Source organism: Chiloscyllium plagiosum, unplaced genomic scaffold (genome assembly GCF_037043375.1).
Source record: "Chiloscyllium plagiosum isolate Xiang-an unplaced genomic scaffold, Cpla_swu_hap1 HiC_scaffold_17, whole genome shotgun sequence".
NCBI classification, from domain to species: domain Eukaryota; kingdom Metazoa; phylum Chordata; class Chondrichthyes; order Orectolobiformes; family Hemiscylliidae; genus Chiloscyllium; species Chiloscyllium plagiosum.
In genome coordinates this window covers 28,901,857-28,922,783 of record NW_028270155.1, presented here as the reverse complement: position 1 = coordinate 28,922,783, position 20,927 = coordinate 28,901,857, and the positions used below count along the sequence as shown (strand labels likewise).

At 42.6% G+C, this 20,927-nt stretch overlaps 1 protein-coding gene across 2 annotated transcripts in view; it reads right to left on the bottom strand.

Annotated features, from left to right (window-relative positions):
• The window catches only part of pmfbp1 (polyamine modulated factor 1 binding protein 1), a 791,959-nt gene that overhangs the window by 417,875 nt on the left and 353,157 nt on the right, over positions 1-20,927 (bottom strand). The window lies entirely within an intron of this gene.

Here is a 20,927-nt window from a genome sequence, read left to right as displayed (position 1 = left end):
TTGCCAAGCCAAGGGGATCCCTTTGGGTCCAGCAAGTGCAATATCATTAAGAAGCAAAACAGCCAATCATATTGAAGAATTCTAATATATAACCAGCCAGGAAGATAAAAGCATTGGATGTCTGCTCTTTAAATTTTCAAATTTTTCAGTTAGTAAAATAAATTATTTGGATATACGGATGGGATTTAGGTAGAAATTAGAATATTGTAAACAAACAATTTATTTTAAAACATTTGTGGGAATTTCTTATCAATAATGGAAAAATGTGATATTAAACAATTATGTAGTTCCTTTTTTAGGGCTGACGTAGACCACTGAAAACTCAGTTGTAGATCATCAAAAAGGCAAACTTGTTCTAGTATTTTTGAAGAAAGACCAAGTGTGCAACAGAGAACATAGAACATGACAGCACAGTACAGGCCCTTTGGCCCTCAATGTTGTATTGACCTTTGAAACCAATCTAAAGCCCATCTAACCTACCTATTCCATTATCACCCACATGCTTATCCAATGACCATTTAAATGCCCTTAATGTTGGCGGGTCCACTACTGTTTGCAGGCAGGGCATTCCACGTCCTTTGAGTAAAGAACCTACCTCTGACATTTGTCTTATATCTATCACTCCTCAATTTAAAGCTATGTCCCCTCGTGCTACCCATCACCATCCAAGGAAAAAGGTTCTCATTGTCCACCCTATCTAATCCTCTGATCATCTTGTATGCCTCTATTAAGTCACTCCTCAACCTTCTTCTCTCTAATGAAAACAGCCTCAAGCCCCTCAGCCTTTCCTCATAAGACCTTCCCTCCATACCAGGGCAATATCTCCTGGTAAGTCTCCTCAGAACTCTTTCCAATGCTTCCACATAATGTGGCGACCAGAATTATACGCAATACTCCAAGTGCAGCTGCACCAGAATTTTGTACAGCTGCAACGTGACCTCATGGCTCCAAAACTCAATTCCTCCACCAATAAATGTTAACACACCATATGCCTTTTTAACAATCCTATCAACCTGGGTGTTAACTTCCAGGGATCTATGCACATGGTCACTGAGGTCTCTCTGCTCATCCACACTACCAAAAATCTTACCATTAACCCAGTACTCTGTATTCCTGTTACTCCTTCCAAAGTGAATCTCTTCACACTTTTCCGCATTAACCTTCATTTGTCACCTCTCAGCCCAGCTCTGCAGCTTATCTATGTCCCTCTGTAAACTGCAACATCCTTCCACATTGTCCACATCTCCACTGACTTTAGTGCCATCTGCAAATTTACTAACCCATCCTTCTACCCCTCATCCAGGTCATTTATAAAAATGACAAACAGCAGTGACCCAAAACAGATCCTTGCAGTACACCATTAATAACTGACATCCAGGATGAACATTTCCCATCAACCACCACCTTCTATCTTCTTACAGCTAGCCAATTTCTGATCCAGGCTGTTAAATCACCCTCAATCAATCCCATGACTCTGTATTTTCTGCAATAGCCTACTATGGGGAACCTTATCAAATGCTTTACTGAAATCCATATATACCGCATCAACTGCTTTACCCTCATCCACCTATTTGGTCACCTTCTCAAAGAACTCAATAAAGTTTGTGAGGCATGATCTACACTTCACAAAACCGTGTTGATTATCCCTAATCAAATTATTTCTTGCTAGATGATTATAACTCCCATCTCTTTTATTCCTTTCCAAAACTTTGCCCACAACAAGAAGTAAGGCTCACTGGTCTGTTATTTCCAGGGTTGTCTCTACTCCCCTTCTTGAACAAGGGGCTAACATTTGCTATCCTCCAGTCTTCTGGCACTATTACTGTAGACAATGACAACATAAAGATCAAAGCCAAAGGCTTTGCAATCTCCTCTCTAGTTTCCCAGAGAATCCTAGGATAAATCCCAACTGGCACCGGGGACTTACCTATTTTCACACTTAGGCAAAAGTGAGGACTGCAGATGGTGGAAATCAGAGTCTAGATTAGAGTGGTGCTGGAAAAGCACAACAGGTCAGGCAGCATCCGAGGAGCAGGAAAATCGACGTTTCGGGCAAAGTCACTTAATCAGGAATGAAGGCAGGGAGTGTCCGGCATGGAGGGATAAATGGGAGGGGGGTGGGGCTGGGGAGAAGGTAGCTAAGGGTACGATAGGTGGAGGGAGGTCGGCATGAAGGTGATAGGTCAGAGAGGAGGGTAGAGCAGATAGGTGGGAAGGGAGATTGGCAGGTAGGACAGGTCATGAGGATGGTGCTGAGCTCAAAGGTTGAAACTGGGGTAAGGTGGGGGGAGGGGAAATGATGAAACTGGTGAAGTCCACATTGATGTCCTGGGGTTGCAGTGTTCCAAGGCAGAAGATGAGGCATTCTTCCTCTAGGTGTCAAGGGGTTGAGGGAGTGCTGGTGGAAGAGGCCCAGGACCTGCAAATCCAGTCTCTCCAATGTGCCAGGAGGGGAGGGTGGGTTGCTGGGTCGTGGACCTGACTAGGTAGTCACGGAGGGAACGGTCTTTGCAGAAAGCGGAGCGGGTTGGGGAGTGAAATGTATCCCTGGTGGTAGGGTCTGTTTGGAGGTAGTGGAAAATGTTGGCGGATGATGCGGTTTATGCGAAGGTTGGTAGGGTGGAAGGTGAGGACCGGGGGGGTCCTTATTACGGTGGGAGGGATGGGGTTTGAGGGCGGAGGTGTGGGATGTGGATGAGATGCGTTGGAGGGCATCTTCAACCACGTGGGAAGGGAAATTGCTGTCTTTAAAGGAGGCCATCTAGTGTGCTCTGTGGTGGAACTGGTCCTCCTGGGAGCAGATTCGGTGCAGGCGGAGGAATTGGAAATATGGGATAGCATTTTTGCAGGAGGTAGGGTGGGAAGAGGTGTAATCCAGGTAGCTGTGGGAGTCGGTGGGTTTGTAAAAAATGTCAGTGTCAAGCCAGTCGTCATTGATGGAGATGGAGAGGTCCAGGAAGGGGAGGGAGGTGTCAGAGATGGTCCAGGTGAATTTAAGGTTGGGGTGGAATGTGTTGGAGAAGTTGATGAACTGCTCAACCTCCTTGCGAGAGCACGAGGTGGTGCTGATGCAGTCATCAATGTGGCGGAGGAAAAAGTGGGAACCAATGTCATTTATTGTATCCGTTGCTCCCGATGCGGTCTCCTCTACTTTGGGGAGACTGGGTGCCTTCTTGCAGAGCGCTTTAGGGAACATCTCCGGGACACTCACACCAATCATCCCCACCGCCTCATGGCCCAACATTTCAACTCCCCCTCCCATTCTGGCAAGGTCCTGGGCCTCCTCCACCGCCACTCCCTCACCACCCGATGCCTGGAGGAAGAATGCCTCATCTTCCGCCTCAGAATACTTCAAACCCAGGGCATCAATGTGGACTTCACCAGTTTCCTCATTTCCCTTCCCCCCACCTTAAGCCAGTTCCAACCTTCCAGTTCAACACCATCCTCGTGACCTGTCCTACCTGCTAATCTTCCTTCCCACCTATCCGCACCACCCTCCTCTCTGACCTATCACCTTCATCCCCACCTCCATCCATCTATTGTACTCTTGGCTACCTTCTCCCTAGCCCCATTCCTTCCAATTTATCTCTCCACCCTGGAGGCTCCATGCCTTAATTCCTGATGAAGGGCTTTTGCCCATAATGTCAATTTTCCTGCTCCTCAGAAGTTGCCTGACCTCCTGTACTTCTCCAGCACTACTCTAATCTATTTTCACACTTTCCAGGATTGCTAACACCTCCTCCTTATGAACCTCAATCCCATCTAGTCTGTATCTCAATATTCTTTTCGACAACACTGTCTTTTTCCTGTGTGAATACTGATGAAAAATTTTAATTTGACGCTCCTCCTATCTCTTCGGACTCCACGGGCAACTTCCCACTACTGTCCTTGACTGGCCCTAATCTTACCATGGTTATTCTTTTATTTCTGACATACCTATAGAAAACTTTAGGGTTTTCCTTGATCCTACCTGCCAAAGACTTCGCATGTCCCCTCCTGGCACTTCTTAGCTCTCTCTTTACGTCCTTCCTGGCTAAGTTGTCCTTCCTGAACAACTTGTAACTCTCAAATGCCCTTACTGAGCCTTCACATCTCATCTTTACATAAGCATCCTTCTTCCTCTTGACAAGAGATTCAATTTCTTTAGTAAACCATGGTTCCCTCACTCAACCACTTTCTCCCTGCCTGACTGGTACATACTTATCAAGGACACACAGTAGCTGTTCTTTGAACAAGTTCCATATTTCAATTGTGCCCATCCCCTGCAGTTTCCTTCCCCATCTTATGCATCCTAAATCTTGCCTAATGGCATCATAATTGCCTTTCCCCCACCTATAACTCTAGCCCTGTGGTATGTACCTATCACTTTCCATCGCTAAAGTAAACGTAACCGAATTATGGTCACGATCACCTACCTCCAAATCTAACGCCTGGCCTGATTCATTAACCAGTAGTACCCAAATCCAATGTGGCCTCACCTCTTGTTGACCTATCTACATACTGTTTCAGAAAACCCTCCTGCACACATTGGACAAAAACTAACCCATCTAAAGCACTTGAACTACAGCATTTCCAATCAATATTTGGAAAGTTAAAGTCCTCCATAACAACTATCCTGTTACTTTCACTCCTATCCAGAATCATCGTTGCAATCTTTTCCTCTACATCTCTGGAACTTTTCGGAGGCCTATGGAAAACTTCCAACAGGGTGACCTCTCCTTTCCTGTTTCTAACGCAGCCCATATTATCTCAGTAGATGAGACCTCATCAAACGTCCTTTCTGCCACTGTAATACTGTCCTTGATTCACAATGCCACACCTCTCTGTCTTTCACCACATTCCCTGATCTTACTGAAATATCTAAATCCCGGAACCTGCAACAATTATTCCTTTCCCTGCTCTGTCCATGTCACTGAAATGACCATAACATCAAAGTCCCAGGTACCAAACCATGCTGCAAGTTCACCCACTTAATTCCGGATGCTCCTAGCGTTGAAGTAGACACACTTCAAACCACCTTCCTGCCTGCCGGTACATTCCTGCAACCTTGAAACCTTATTCATGACCTCACTACTTTCAACCTCCTGTACACTGGAGCTACAATTCAGGTTCCCATCTCCTGCTGTATTAGTTTAAACCCTTCCGAAGAGAATTAGCAAATCTCCCACCAGGATATTGGTATATGTCTGGTTCAGGTTTAGACCATCTCGTTTGTCGATGTCCTCCCTACCTCAGAATGTTCCCCGATTATCCAGGTATCTGAATCCCTCCCTCCTGCACCATTCCCGTAGCCATGTGTTCAACTGCTCTCTCTCCCTATTCCTCGCCTAGCTTGCTCGTGGCACGGGTAACAAACCAGAGATAAAAAGTGTTTGTTCTAGCTCTAAGCTTCCACCCTAGCTCCCTGAATGTCTGCCTTACATCCTCATCCCTTTTTCCTACCTATGTCATTGGTGCCTATGTGGACCACGACTAGGGGCTGTTCCCCCTCCTCCTTAAGGATCCCAAAAACATGTTCCAAGACATGACAGAACCTGGCACTGGGAGGCAACACATCAATCACGACTCTCCATCGTTCACCCAGAATTTCCGATCTGTCCCCCTAACTATGGAGTCTCCGATGACTAATGCTGTACTCTTCTCCCCCCTTCCCTTCTGAGCAACTGGGGCAGACTCTGTGCCAGAGACCTGTACCCCATGACTTACCCGTGGTAAGTCGAACCCCCCAACAGTATCCAAAATTGTATAATTGGTATACAGGAGAACGGCCACATGAGATCTCTGCACTGACTGCTTCTTCCCCTTCTAACAGTCACCTAACTAACTTCATTTCCAGGAGTAATAACCATGTAGCTTTTATCTATAACTGTTTCTGCCTTCCAATGATCCTGAGTTCATCCAGTTCCCTAACACGGTCTTCAAGGAGCTGCAGTTGGGTGCTCATCCTATAGGTGTACTCAGCTGGGACACTAATGGTGCCCCCACCTCTAACGTGCCACAGGAGGAACATTGCACTGCCTGCGTTGTCATCCCTGGTAAAGTGCTTATGCTCAAAATGTTGATTCTCCTGTTCCTCAGATGCTGCCTGACCGGCTGTGATTTTCCAGCACTACACTCTTGACTCGTGCGCTGCCATCCCTGCTAATTTCCTTTACTAAAAATTGAAAGAGAAAAAAACCACGCAACAGTATATGTTCTACATCAGTTCAATAATTTTCTACTTGGCTGCATTCTGCAGGGCCTCAGTAGTGTGCCATCTGGAAAGGTATGGATTCAGTGACAGCAATGTGCAACTTCTGAATTTTATGTTGAACACTGCATATGCAGACTCCAGAAGTTGCTGCCAGTTTCAGAGGAGTATTGCATGCAATTCTGGTCTCCCTCCTAAAGGAAGGACATTGTGAAAGTTGAAAGGGTTTAGAAAAGGTTTATGAGGATGTTGTCAAGGTTGGAGGTTTGAGCTATAGGGAGAGGCTAAATGGGCTGGGGCCTTTTTCCCTGGAGTGTTGGAGGCTGAGGCATGACCTTATCGAGGTTTATAAAATCATGAGGGGGATGGATAGGGTAAACAGGCAAGGTCTTTCCTGTTCAAAACTAGAGGACATAGGTTTAAAGTGAAAAATGGAAAGATTTAAAAGGGATCTAAGGGTCAATATTTTCACATAGAGGTTGGTGCATGTATGGAATGAGCTGCCAGAGGAAGTGGTGGAGGCTGGTACAATTACAACATTTAAAAGGCATCTGGATAGATATATGAATAGGAGGGATTTAGAAGGATATCGGCCAAATGTTCACAAATGGGACTAGATTTATACAAGATATTTGGTCGACGTGGATGTGTTGGACCAAAGAGTCTATTTCCGTGCTGTATGAGTCTATGACTCTATGAGTGATGATGATAAACACTGGTAAGTTTCATTATCACTGCAATTGGAAACTTTTAACATGAATGTATAATATGATCCAATACAATACTATACAATAGAGCCCTTCTGCCCACCAAGCCTGTGCCAATTCCTAATTCTTATTTAGACCTGCTCCTTATTGCCCTTGAACAGTTTCTATCCTCAGTTGGTCTTCTTTTCATGTGTCTGTCAAGATATGCCTTAAAGGTTGCTAATAAGCTTGTTACCAGCACATCCAATGGCAGTATATTCCAGACACCTACCATCCTCTGTGTGAAAAATATTTCCCGCATTTTTCTCCTAGACTTTCCGTCTCTCACCTTGAATCTGTGCCCTCTTGTAGTTGGCCCTTCCACTCTATCTATGCTTCTCATAATATTGGAGACCTCTATCAGGTCACCCCTCAGCCTCCGTCTTTCCAGTGAAAACAATCCAAGTTTATCTAACCACTGCTCATAACTAAAACCGTCCAGACCAGGCAACATCCTGGTAAACCTTCTCTCCACCATCTTGAAAGCATCCACATCCTTCCGGTCATGTGGTGACCAGAACTGCATGCAATATTCCAAATGTGGCCCAACTAAAGTTTTGTACAGCTGTAACATGCCAGCTTTTATATTTAATGCTCCGATGATGAAGGCAAGTGTGCTGTGTACCTTCTTGACTACCTTATCCACCTGTGTTGCCACTTTCAGGGATCTGTAGACCTGTATGTCCAATCCCTCCATATGTCAATGCTCCTAAGGGTTCTGATATTTCGTGTATAATTTGCACCTAAATTTGATCTTCCAAAATGTATCACTTACATTTTTCATGTTAAACTCCATCTGCCATTTCTCTACCCAAATCTGTAAGCTATCCACATCCTGTTGTGCCCTTTGACAATCCTCCTCAGTATCTGCAACTTTGCCAATTTTGATATCACCCTCAAACTTACTAATAAGACCACCTACATTTTCCTCCAGATCATTTATATAGACTAAACCACAAAGATCCCAGCACTGAATCCTGCGAAACACCACTAGTCATTGATCTCCATTCCGAGAAGCACCCTTCTACCACTAATCTGTCTTTTGTGACCAAGCCAATTTGTATCCATCTAGCTAGCTCACTCCATATCCCATCAGACTCTACCTTCTGTACCAGCCTGCTATGAGGTATCTTATCAAATACCTTATTAAAGTCCATACAGATAACATCCATTGCCCTTCCCTCATCAATCATTCTTCTCATCTCCTCAAAAACCTCAATCAAATTGGTGAGACTTGACCTTCCCACACAAACCCATGCTGCCTATCACTCACAAGTCCATTTGCTTCAAAATGTGAATAAATCCTGTCTCAGTATATTCTCCAACAGATTCCCCCCCCCATCCCCAATACCAGAACTGCTGAGATTTCCCAGTACTTTATGTTTATATTCCTCTTTAAGATCTTCAGCATGTGCAGCACTTCATGTTTATTATATGGGAACTGTATTGCAACTGCTACATTGATGCGAAGGCAAAATCCTGGAACTCTCTTCCCAACACCACTATGAATGCCCCTGCACATCAAGGACTAAAGTGGTTCATGAGAGGCAGCTCACCAATAATAACGTCTCAAGAGCAACTAGGGATGGTAATTTAATGCTGCCGAGCCAGTTTCACATAATCCATGATTAATGAATGAATGAATAAATAAGTAAATTATTTCTAGAAGTATCTGAAGCTTTTCTTCTTGCACTCATCAGGTGAATTCAAGAATGCAAATTTCCACTTGGTCATAACAATCTACATCACAGGAGCAAAAGGTGCTGAATTGTTGGCAAAAATTGACTCTGATTGGCTGAGATATTGCCCTGGAGAAGACAAAAGGGAATTATAAGCTGCCCAGGCACCTGGTTATGGGTAATTCAAAAGAGGTGAATGGTTTACTTGCAGAGAATGGGTCCCTGCATACGAACGTGTGTCATTTCTAACAAACCAAAATGAGCCATGCAATGACCGTGATTGATTATTTTGAATTAGTCAGCACTTACAGAACAATCCTGAGGGTAATAACAGCTAGAATAACAGGTCAAATAATCAACCAATTATATGCATACACTGTGAAAGCAGGAAATATTTTCTTTTATTTGTGAGGACATTTAGAAATGAGGGATACTAATGTATTGGAAAACTAATTATCTTTTTAATAACATAAAATCAAAGTAAAATATATTTTCATACACGTTTACCTTAGTATTCTGTTCCAATTTACAAGCTCTCAGCATTTTATTCTCATTTTCAACCTGAGCTAGAAATCCCTTAATATCTGTTAGCTGGAAATAGATATAATTAAAATCTGTCATACAAGTGTGTACTAACTTCTTAGGGATAAATAGAGATCCCATTTTGTTTTCCGTCCAACTTATATTTTTAAATTATTAAAAGCTTTGGTACGCTTTTTTAACTGCTTTATATTTGTATGTTTGAACAAAATCATCCAACAGTCTCAAAAAGAATAAACTTTGATATCTAAATGGAATTTATTTTTCACTGACATTGATATGTAACATGTGAAACTAATTCAAGAGACATTTTCTAATACTTACAGATCAGTAATAATGATAAACAGTTTTGGGAAGAGTGCTCTCTGATCTTCAATTCCCAGCTAAACTTGGGGTTCCAGAGATTTTGACATTGTAGAAGATATTATAAATTATCTTTCCTATAGATTGAGTATCTGTCCCTTTAAATAATATGAGAGCTGAGCCCCTATTGGAGCTGAATGTGTATTCTTTGGTGAGGGTGAAGATAATACATAGGATGCATCTGCCTGGTCCAGGTTTGTGAATCGAGCATCAAACTACTGAGTGACATCAAAACAGCACCAATTCAGAGGCTTAAAGTCCATACAGTTGATGCCTAAGCAAGTACCCTTCTCAGCATGAAGCGTCACTTCGTGTGCCAGAGCAGCTAGAGGTGGAGTGCTTCAAGCTGGGAGGGCCTTCCCCTTCTGAGCACCATCTCCAACAGTGCAGTGGACTCAAATTTAGTTTATTTTGCCTGTCTACACCCAAAATAAACTGTTATTTACACACATTTCAAGTGTGCTATTTTTGGAAGAAATTTAAACATATTAAATAGGATAATTTTAATTTAACTCTATAAGCAAAAGACTCAAGTTTTGGGTAGAATACCAAAGAGTCACAACCCTCTGTCAGAAGAATTGTTTCTTTATCTCTCATAAATGGAAATTCCGTTACTTTTAAACTATAATCCTAGTTCAAGATTCTTCCACAACAGGAAACATGCTTTGAACATCCACCCAGTCAAGTTGCTTCAGGATCTTATATGTTTCTATTAGGACAGCAGAACCCTGAAGCTATTTTATGGTGGTGTTATACTAGTGACAGCAAATTAAGTGGTTGCCATGAGGACAGTTGCCCAAATAAGGATGACAGCCCGGAGTTGTCAGTCCTGTAAGACAGCCAATAGCTTGGTAGCATTACCTTTAGATGTAAAACTGCAGCTAAAGGATGAGTGAGAGTGTACCCCCATGTTGAAGTGCTCTTGAAAAGAGACAAACTCTGTTTTGTGAATGCTGCTCAGGTCAGGCAGGGTGACTTTGAAGATGATTGCATCAAGTTCAGATGAATCCTCAGATAATGAAGCAGACATGTCCAAGTGCAGCAAGTTCTCAAAAACATTGAGGCTCTTACTGATAAGTGCTAAGTAAATTTGTGCCACATAACGGCCAAGTAATGACTGTCTGCACAATCATTATCCCTTAAATTTCAATGGCAGTACACTGTTAATGCTTGGGCTTATCATCAATCAGAAACTGAATGCACTAACTATATAAATTTTGTAGCTACACGAACACATCACAGGCTGGGAATTCAACAATGAGTAACACATTTCCTAATTCTTCAAGGTCTGTCCATAATCTTTGAGACACACATTCGGAGTGTGATAGAACACTCTCCAGTTGCCTGGTGTGCATCTCCAATTGCATTCAAGACACTTGACAGCATTCAGGACATCAGCAGACCACTGATTGGTATCGCATCTAAATCTGGGAAAAAGTGAGGACTGCAGATACTGGTGATCAGACTCAAGAGTGTGGTGTTGGAAAAGCATAGCCAGTCAGGCAGCATCTGAAAAGCAGGAGAATTGACTTTTCAGGCATAAGCCCTTCATCAGGAATCCTGATGAAGGGCTTATGCCTGAAACATTGATTCTCCAGTCCTCGGATGCTGCCTGACTGGCTGTGCTTTTCCAGCACCACACTCTCGCAACTAAGACTGTCAACATTCATTCATTCCACCACCGATGCATATTGGCACCAGTATGTACAATCTACGAGATGCACTCCAACGAATCATCAAAACTATATAAACAGCATCTTTCAAAGTTGTGACTTCTAGTGCGTAGAAGGACAGGGGAAGCAGATACATGGAAGTAGCATCACCTGCAAGTTCTCATCTAAGCCATACTCTATTCTGTCTTGGAACTATATTACCATTCCTTCAGTATTGCTGAGTCAAACCTTGGAACTCCCTCCCTTAAATCACTGGTAGTGCACCTACTATGCAACGACTGCAGCAGTTCAAGGAAGCTGCTCACCGCCACCTTTCAAAGGGCAAATAGAAATTGGCAATAAATGCTAGCTCTCCCAGTAATGCCCACATCCTATAAATGAAATTTAAAAATGTGTTACCCTGGTGGGAAGCCATTAGGCACTCCCTTATCATCATTTTACTAAAATATCTGCATCACGGTTTTTATCTATTGGGTTGGTAAAATTCCATCTTGATGACAGCATAAACATATACCATTATGGCAGCCAAAATAATTACATTTTGAAGAATTTCAAGACAAGGCAAAACCAAACCTAAATGTTAGCCTAATTTTACAACTATTTTATAGCCAAAAGATTTAATACCTAAAAAGGACATATTCAGGAAAGACATTTCGGTCTCAAAATGATACTGTATTTGTATTACGGGATATGAACGTGGCTGGCTGGCTCAGCATTTATTGCCCATCCTTAGTTGTCCTTGAGAAGGTAATGGTGAGCTGCCTTTTTAAACTGCTCCAGGTCATTAGTGTTATTCAATGCAACTAACTATTCAATTTCATATATTAACTTAGAAGAAAAGTGGGACTGTAATTACCAAAACATTGGTAATACTGAGACAATTTTATGTAACATTAAAATGTGCACAATATTTGCTTTCCGTGCACACAGATTGGCAGATTTAGTCTGCCACGCAATCATGTTACAGGCTATGGTCCTAACTTGTTTCAGTTAAAGTGCTTCACACATGCTTGAATTAAAGCTGAATGAAAGAAAGAAGTGGAAGAATGATCATTGATAAGCAACTATTATTAACAGCTGTCAACAATATAAAATCCAGTTGTGGTATTCCTGAATAAGTCAGCATTGGATAGTGTGCCTGGAGCTATTCTGAATAACCTCCTTTCACTTCTTGGAACAATTTTACATTTAACAGCAAATAATAAGTTTTGTTTTTAAATTCACTGGATATTCTTTAATAACAAGTTACAATAAAATAGCTAGATATTACAGCTGTGTTCTTGCAATGGTCTAAAGCAGAGTGATCTGTTATCTATGGCAAAAACAGAATAAATTACAAAAAGATAAATACTTTGGAAGTCTTTAAATGTCCAGAAGTGAATTTAAAATTAGTTTATACTCAATGAAGGAAATTTAAATTTGGTGTCAACTACTACTCTAAAGAAACCAGAAATTAAGATGAATACATTAATGTATGGTCAGTTCTAGTATAACACAATGATTGTATTGTGGTGCAACCCCGCGTTTTTTAAAAAATCGTGCTTTAGAAACAGCGCTTAAAGTGTTGGCGCTGTAATCGGGTTACAGCTAATACATGTTTTAAAGTTTGCGCTGTAGAAACAGCGTCTCAAATTTGTCAATCACATTCCAGTGAATTCACATTGACGAAACACACATAACAGGATGACCTGTAAATCTCAGTCACAATAACAAAATGGAGCTTATTGTTTAAAAATAATCAAATATTCAATAATCAGTTTTGCAATATTCATGTGCCTCAGGTCAGTGTATTATGTCAGTTGGTGTTGGTTTAGCTCAATTGCCTAAATGATTAGCTTGCAAAACAGTGTGATGCCCAAGCCTGGGTTCAATTCCCATCACTAGCTGAGGCTACCATGATGGGCTTTCATTTTCAACCTCTCCCCTCACCTGAGGTGTGGTGACCATCAAGTTAAATCACCACCAGTCATCTCTCTCTAATGAGAGAACGGCGCTATGGTCTGGGAAGACAATGGCGATACAATAGGATACAACAATATCAGCTTGTAACCTCATCAATATGGAATAGTCAATTTATTTCGTGTTCATGTGACATGACAACTTGACGACAAAGACTTTTCGATGTTTGCAATTGATTGTTTGAAGCACCATGGAAGATCAAAAGTACAAAACAAATCCAAAATTAAGATACAATAAAAGTAATTGAAATGAAAGGTAAGGTGGTATTTGAAATAACTCCATGAAAGCTGGTATCCTGTCACCAAGTCACCTTTATTTACACATGCACAGTACATGACACTGATCCTGCTGACTCCTCGAGTGAACAGAATCCCTGACACTCCTGTTTATTTTTTTTTCTTTCTTTTTTTTCTGCTCCACAATTCTAAATATGGTTGTGAAATAACTCCCCAGAGGCCTTATCCCATCACCAAGTCACCCTTTAGTTACACGTGCATAGACCTTGACACTGATCCAGCCATGTCTCAGAGTGAACAGAACCTCTGACACCCCTGTTTTTTTTTACTCAGGTATAATGTGACATTTTCTCTTCCCTTCCTTAATATCTGTATTAATGGTTTGCAGAAATTTGAGGGATTGTTGAAGTGAGAGATAAACAAATGATTTTTTGCTAAAGAGATGAATTTGGTTTCAAATGTGAAATAGCTCCACAGCAGCCGGTATCCCATCACCAAGTCACCCATTTATTTATACTTGCATAGTACTTGAGACACTCCTGTTTATATTTGTCAGTCAGGACTCCCTGACTGGACCAGGTTAACAGCCCTAATCAGGGAACTCATATTCTATGATATCCACCGAGCTGACCTTGTTCTAATGACCATATACATTTCCCTCTACGTTTTGGGATGTCGGCCAATTCTTTTTCCTGTAGCTTCTCCTGGGCATTTTCACACCAGATCTGGTTCCTCTGACTCTGCCTCAGATATTGGCGGTGTATACTGGAATGCAGTCCACTTCTTGCACCTAGAGTCTCATGACCGAAATTCATCTTCTTCATGTGGTAATGGTGTCAAGGCTGTGACATCTGCCACGTACATCTCATCCTCAGAAGTTTCTTCAATGCTAGCCATCCTTGCTGGATGTTCCGAGGGACCGGGTATGTTTTGCTTCTGCCCCATTTGTAAGGTTGCAGCCTTCATGTAGTTCACATGCCTATTCAGGACCACCTCTCCTCCCTAAACTTTGTATATCATGGGAGTTGACTTCGTGTTGACTATTCCCACCAATACCCTTGGTTTTGACACTAAACTTCATCCCCTGAACTAAACTGGCTCTTTCGCTTAGAAGAGTCTTGTGTTCAGTATTGCCGTCCCTAATGCCATTTCAACCTGTTCCCCCCCCCCCGCGCACCCATGTCTGGGAAGATCAGATTCAACCTGGTGGGGAGTCTTCTTCCCATTAGCAATCTGCTGTAGCTGTCCCTGTGGTTGCGTGAGGTGTGGCCTTATAATCAAACAGGCACCGGGCCAGTTTGGTATGAGTGGAGCTATAGGCTGTTTGTTTTAAGCCTGCCTTCAAAATTTGGACTGTCCCTTCCGACAGGCCATTGGACTATGGATAATATGGAATTGTCTGAACATGCCAAACGCCATTTGAATTGTGGAAATGCTCAAATTCTCTGCTGGTAAATGATGGCCTGTTGTCTGTGAGCAATATTTCTGGGAGTCAGTGTACTGCAAAAAATGCTCGCAACTTTCACAAATGAACTCTATCCCTGGGCAACCACTTTGAATGGGCATCTAAATGACTAAAACATGCCGCCCATGAAAGGACCAGCACAGTCAACATGTAATCAAGTCCAGGGTTTACCTGGCCATTCCCATGAATGTGGGGGAGCTCTTGGTGTTAAGTTTCGTCCTTGCTGGCGCAAGCATTGCCCCACCAAGGTGGCTATGTCGGCATCTGATCCTGGCCAGTAGGCATAATTTCTTGCCAACATCTTTATTTTCAAAACCCCTGGATGACCCTGATGGAGTCCAGCCAGCAACCTTTGCTTGGGACAATCACTTTTGCTCCCGATAATAATACACCATCCTCTATAGCAAACTGGTCTCGCTGGGTTTAGAAAAGTTTCAATTCTGATTGTGATCGTTTCCCCCATCACCACTAGCTGTTTTAGTTTTGCCAGGGTGGGATAATCTTGTGTCCACTCTCTGACATTGTCAGCGGTGACCAGAAGGGTGTCCAGAAAGTTTAAAAACAGAACAGACCCTTCTGGTGGTGGCACCACTGGTGCTGTATGCCAATGGGAGGTAGTTCAATGCATCTGCATTTGCCACTTGGCCTCTAGGCTACCTTCTCCCCAGCCCCTCCCCTCCTCCCATTTATCTCTCCACCCCAGGCTCCGGCCTGAAACGTTGATTCTCCTGCCCCTTGGATGCTGCCTGACCCGCTGTGCTTTTCCAGCAACATACTCTTGACTCTGATCTTAAGCATCTGCAGACCTCACTTTCTCCTAGTTGATTCCTCCTGGGCTGTGTCCCAACTTGTAATTGTATGCACTCAAAATAAGAGCTGAATTTTACCTGAGGTGGCAGGGACCTATCCTTTTTAAGTAGCCCTAGCAAGGGTTTGTGGTCTGTTACTACTACCAATTTACATCTATAAAGATATTGCTGGAAGTTTCTCACACCAAAGATAACTGCAAAACTTTCTCTATCTGGGGATACCTTCATTCGGCATCGGCCAAAGTCTGGAAAGTATACACTATTGGGAGTTCCTCTTTGCTGGGCAACCAGTGAGCTAAGACGACTGCGATATCGTAAGGGGAGGCATTGGATGTCAGCACCACATCTTACTTTGTATTGCAGCAGGCCCACACCTTCGACAATGATAGCTGCTTTTTCACTTCCCTAAAGTCTACTTCTTGGCTATGAGACCATATGTAAGGCTGAGCTGAAAATGTGTTGCTGGAAAAGCGCAGCAGGTCAGGCAGCATCCAGGGAACAGGAGAATCGACGTTTTGGGCATAAGCCCTTCTTCAGGAAGAAGGGCTTATGTCCGAAACGTCGATTCTCCTGTTCCCTGGATGTTGCCTGACCTGCTGCACTTTTCCAGCAACACATTTTCAGCTCTGATCTCCAGCATCTGCAGACCTCACTTTCTCCTCATATGTAAGGCTGACCCTTTTTCAATAGGAGATGTACAGATGTCAGGATGAAAGCCAGGTTACCTAAGAATTTTCCACAATAATTGACAAACCCATGTAAAGATACAAGCTCCAGTACATGCATGGGAGCCAGGGAACCACTGACCAGCCTCACTTTATCTTTCAGTGGGTATAACAGAGTCTTGTCAACTCTGTAGCCCACAAATCTCACTTGAGGTGCCTGAAGCACACATTTTTTCCCTCCTACAGTGAAAACCTGCATTGGATTTATGTTTAGGTACTACAACCAAGTTCTCTAACTGCTCTTTATTGGTCTTCCTGGTTATTAGCATGTCATCCAGATGAATGGCAACTTGGGGTAGATCTTGCAAAATGTTCTCCATCATCTGCTAGAAAATGGCACAGGTTGATGATACCACAAAATTCACTAAGATCTTCAGACAACACCTTCTAAACCACGAACACATCCAATCTAAAAGGACAAGGGCAGCAGATATATGGGAACACTACCATCTCCAAGATCCCCTCCAAGGCACACTCACCATCATGACTTGGAAAAATATTGCTGCTGGGTTGAAATCCTGGAATTCCCTCTGTAATGGCATTGTGGGTCAACCCACAGCAGGTAGACAACAGCGGTTCAAGAAGGCAGCTCATCATCACCTTCTCAAGGGCAACAAGTGACAGGCAATAAATGCTGGACAGCCAGCGAGACCCACATTCCACAAATGAATGAATAAAAAGTTTCGAATATTGGTACAAACCTATATGGATATTAATTGTAGCATGCTTCTGGGAACCCTCATCTGATCACATTTGCAGGTACACAAGGCTCATGTACCGCACCATGAAGGACAGCACACCCCCTGCTAGTTTTCATGTAAGTCCTCTATACAAGGGATTGAGTATTTATCCAACTGCAAAAAACTGTTTACCGTTTGTTTGAAATCCCCACAAAAGGACCGCTCTCCTAAACTGTCAAAATCTTTCTGCAACCATCCCACCTCCTCAGAACCATCTGCCTGTCCGCCTAACTTTGTATCATCGGCGAACTTCGCCAGAATGCCCCCAGTCCCTTCATTCAGATCATTAATATACGTAACAAATTAAGGCAGTTAATTTGGTATAGCATGGTGGTTGTTCATAATTTCCAGGTTTATGCAAAATCCAATTCCCTATATATGCATGCAATCGCCTTGACGATTGCATAACTAAAGGATGGTTATTGTGCCATAAGGATGCTCCATTGACAAGATGGCTGATGATTCTAGCACATTCATGTGGACAATATATATACAGTAATAGCCATGCTGCCAAATTAAATGTGATAGAGCAGATTATTTGGTGACTAACCAATGTTTCAACCGTAACTATGAATTTCAAAGCTTATTTTTAAAGGACATTGTGCATGCAAATGAAATGCTTGTTGTCATAAGGTATACTGTCATTGAAGGAATGTAAGTGGAATTTTATGAACATGTTTTTTCAATACAATGAAGTTTGTAATAGAGACCTTAAACTTTATTTTCCACTGTCTGCTGTGGGTGTATCCTGGGTGAGTTTGCATGGTTGCTGGAAGCACAAAGGGTGAAGGGTGGAGGGGACATGAGTCAACACAGGGCTCTAAAAGATCATAGAAAGGTGGTACAGGGGCAAACTTTGGGGTATAGGATATTACAGGTTCCTGGGATTGGTACAAGACATGAAATGTCACATAGTGTGATGGATGGCACTCGGGAACTGTGTAAGGGTGCGAGGGCTCTTTTTTTATTTGTTTGTCGGATATTGAATGCTTGCTAGGCTGGCATTTATTATCCATCCTTAATTGCCCTTGAACTGAGTGACTTATTAATGCCATTGATAAGAGATAAATGTTATAGGTCAACTATACTGCTCTGGTGCTGGAGTCACATGAAGGCCTGACTAGTCAAGGATGCAAATTTCCTTTCCTAATGGACAATTTCTCTCAATTGATAATGGTTACATGATTACCAACAGGTAAGCTTTTTAATTTTAGATTTTAAAAAATTAAATTTGAATTTCATCATTTGCAACTGTGGGATTTGAATCCTTAATGTCAAAACATTAGACTGATACACTGGATTACTAACAGAGTATCATTCCATCATGTCACTACCTCACCTTAAGAGGATGTTACAGGGTATTTTATATTTTAATATTTTAATGTTTCGGATACAGTGCCTGAGCCCCAAAGCAGGCCTTCTGCTCACCCCATCTAAATAACTGGCATTGTTCTTACTATTTCTGTAATTTCTGATGCCGGATTTGATTACAACCTGCCACCAGACCAAATATCTGATTAGCGGCAGCACTTTTAAAGACTCTTTGCAGATCTGGGAACTCTTCTCAATCTAACAAAAAAACCAGGTCTTTGATTCTGAGTCAGTCTGGAGGGCCTGCTGGCTCCTCTCCTCTCCAGTGCTGCACAAGTATTCCTTTACAGTGCAGACAGATTCTGGAGCTTGCTCTGTGCCAATTGTGCCATTTTCCTTCTTTTCCTAATTTAAATTAATTGTGAAACGAGAACTGGGCATAGTACTCTAGCTATTGCCTAACTGAACTGTGTATAACTTCAACATTACCTCCTTGCTCTTATACCCTATGCCATATGGCATTGACTGCTTCAGTCAAAACGTAGCTTTCCTTTTAGAAAAGTTGGTTATTTTGAGTCGGCAGAGCTGAGTAATTTTAATTGGTGCCCACCTTTCATGATTCTGGGATCTCGATTGAGGTCATAGAGTCATAGAGATGTGCAGCAAGGAAACACATCTGTCCAACTTGTCCATACCGACCAGATATCCTAACCTAACCTAGTCCCATTTGCCAGCACTTGGTCCATATCCGTCTAAACACTTCTTATTCAGATGCCTTTTAAATGTTGTAATTGTACTAGCCTCCACCACTTCGTCTGACAGCTCATTCCATACTTGCACCACACACTGTGTAAAAAAGTTGCCCAATGGTCCCTTTTAAATTGTTCCCCTCTCGCCCTAAAGCTGTGCCTTCCAGTTCTGGACTCCACCACCCCAGGGAAAAGGCCTTGTCTATTGAGTCCTGATGAAAGGCTTTTGCCCGAAATGTCGATGTTCCTGCTCCACGGATGCTGCCTGACCTGCTGTGCTTTTCCAGCACCACACTCTTGACTCTGATCTCCAGCATCTGCATTATTCACTTTCGCCTTGTCTATTTATTCTATCCATACTCCTCATGATTTTATAAATCTCTGTAAGGTCACATCTCAGCCTCCGATGCTCCAGGGAAAATAGCCCCATCCTATTCAGCCTCTCCCTGCAGGTGAAATCCTCCAACCCTGGCAACATCCTTGTAAATCTTTTATGAACCCTTTCATGTTTCACAACATCCTTCCGATAGGAGGGAGACCAGAATTGCAGACAATATTTCAAAAGTGGCCTAGCCAATGTCCTGTGCAGCTGCAACATGACCTCCCAACTCCTACACTCAATACTCTGACCAATAAAGGAAAGCATACCAAACACCTTCTTCACTATCCTATCTACCTGTGACTCCACTTTCAAGGAACTATGAACCTGCACTCGAAGGTCTCTTTGTTCAGCAACACTCTCTAGGACCTTACCATTAAGTGTATAAGTCCTGCTAAGATTTGCTTTCCCAAAATGCAGCACTTTGCATTTATCTGAGTTAAACTCCATCTGACACTTCTCAGCCCATTGGCCCTCTGATCTCAAAGTTGTACTCTGAGATAACTTTCTTCGCTGTCTACTACACTTCCAATTTTAGTGTCATCGGCAAACTTATTAACTATACCTCCTATGTTCACATCCAAATCATTTACATAAATGACGAAAAGCAGTGGACCTAGCACCGATTCTTGTGGCACACCACTGGTCACAGGCCTCCCGTCTGAAAAACAACACTCCACCACCACCCTCTACCTTTGAACCAGTTCTGTATCCAATTGGCTAGTTCTCCCTGTATTCCATGAAATATAACCTTGCGAACCAGCCTACCATGAGGAACCTTGTTGAATGCTTTACTGAAGTCCATATAGATCACGTCCACTGCTCCACTCTCATCAATACTCTTTGTTACTTCTCCAAAAAACTCAATCAAGCTTGTGAGACATGATTTCCCCCTCACAAAGCCATGCTGAATATCCATAATCAGTCTTTGCCTTTCCAAATGCATGTAAATCTAGTCCTTCAGGATTTCCTCCAACAACTTGCCCACCATAGATGTAAGGCTCAATTGCCTATAGTTCCCTGGGTCTTCCTTACCACCTTTCTTAAATAGTGGCACCACATTCACCAACCTCCAGTCTTCCGACACCTTACCTGTGACTATCAACGATACAAATATCTCAGAAAGGGGCTGAACAATCACTTCCCTAGCTTCCCACAGAGTTCTCGGGTACGCCTGATCCAGCCCTGGGAATTTACCCACTTTCATGCATTTTAACGCATCCAACACCTCCTCCTCTGTAATATGGACATTTTTCAAGATGTCACCATCTATTTCCCTACATTCTATATCTTCCATGTCCTTCTCCACAGTAAACACTGATGCAAACTACTTGTTTAGTAACTTCCCCATCTCCTGTGGCTC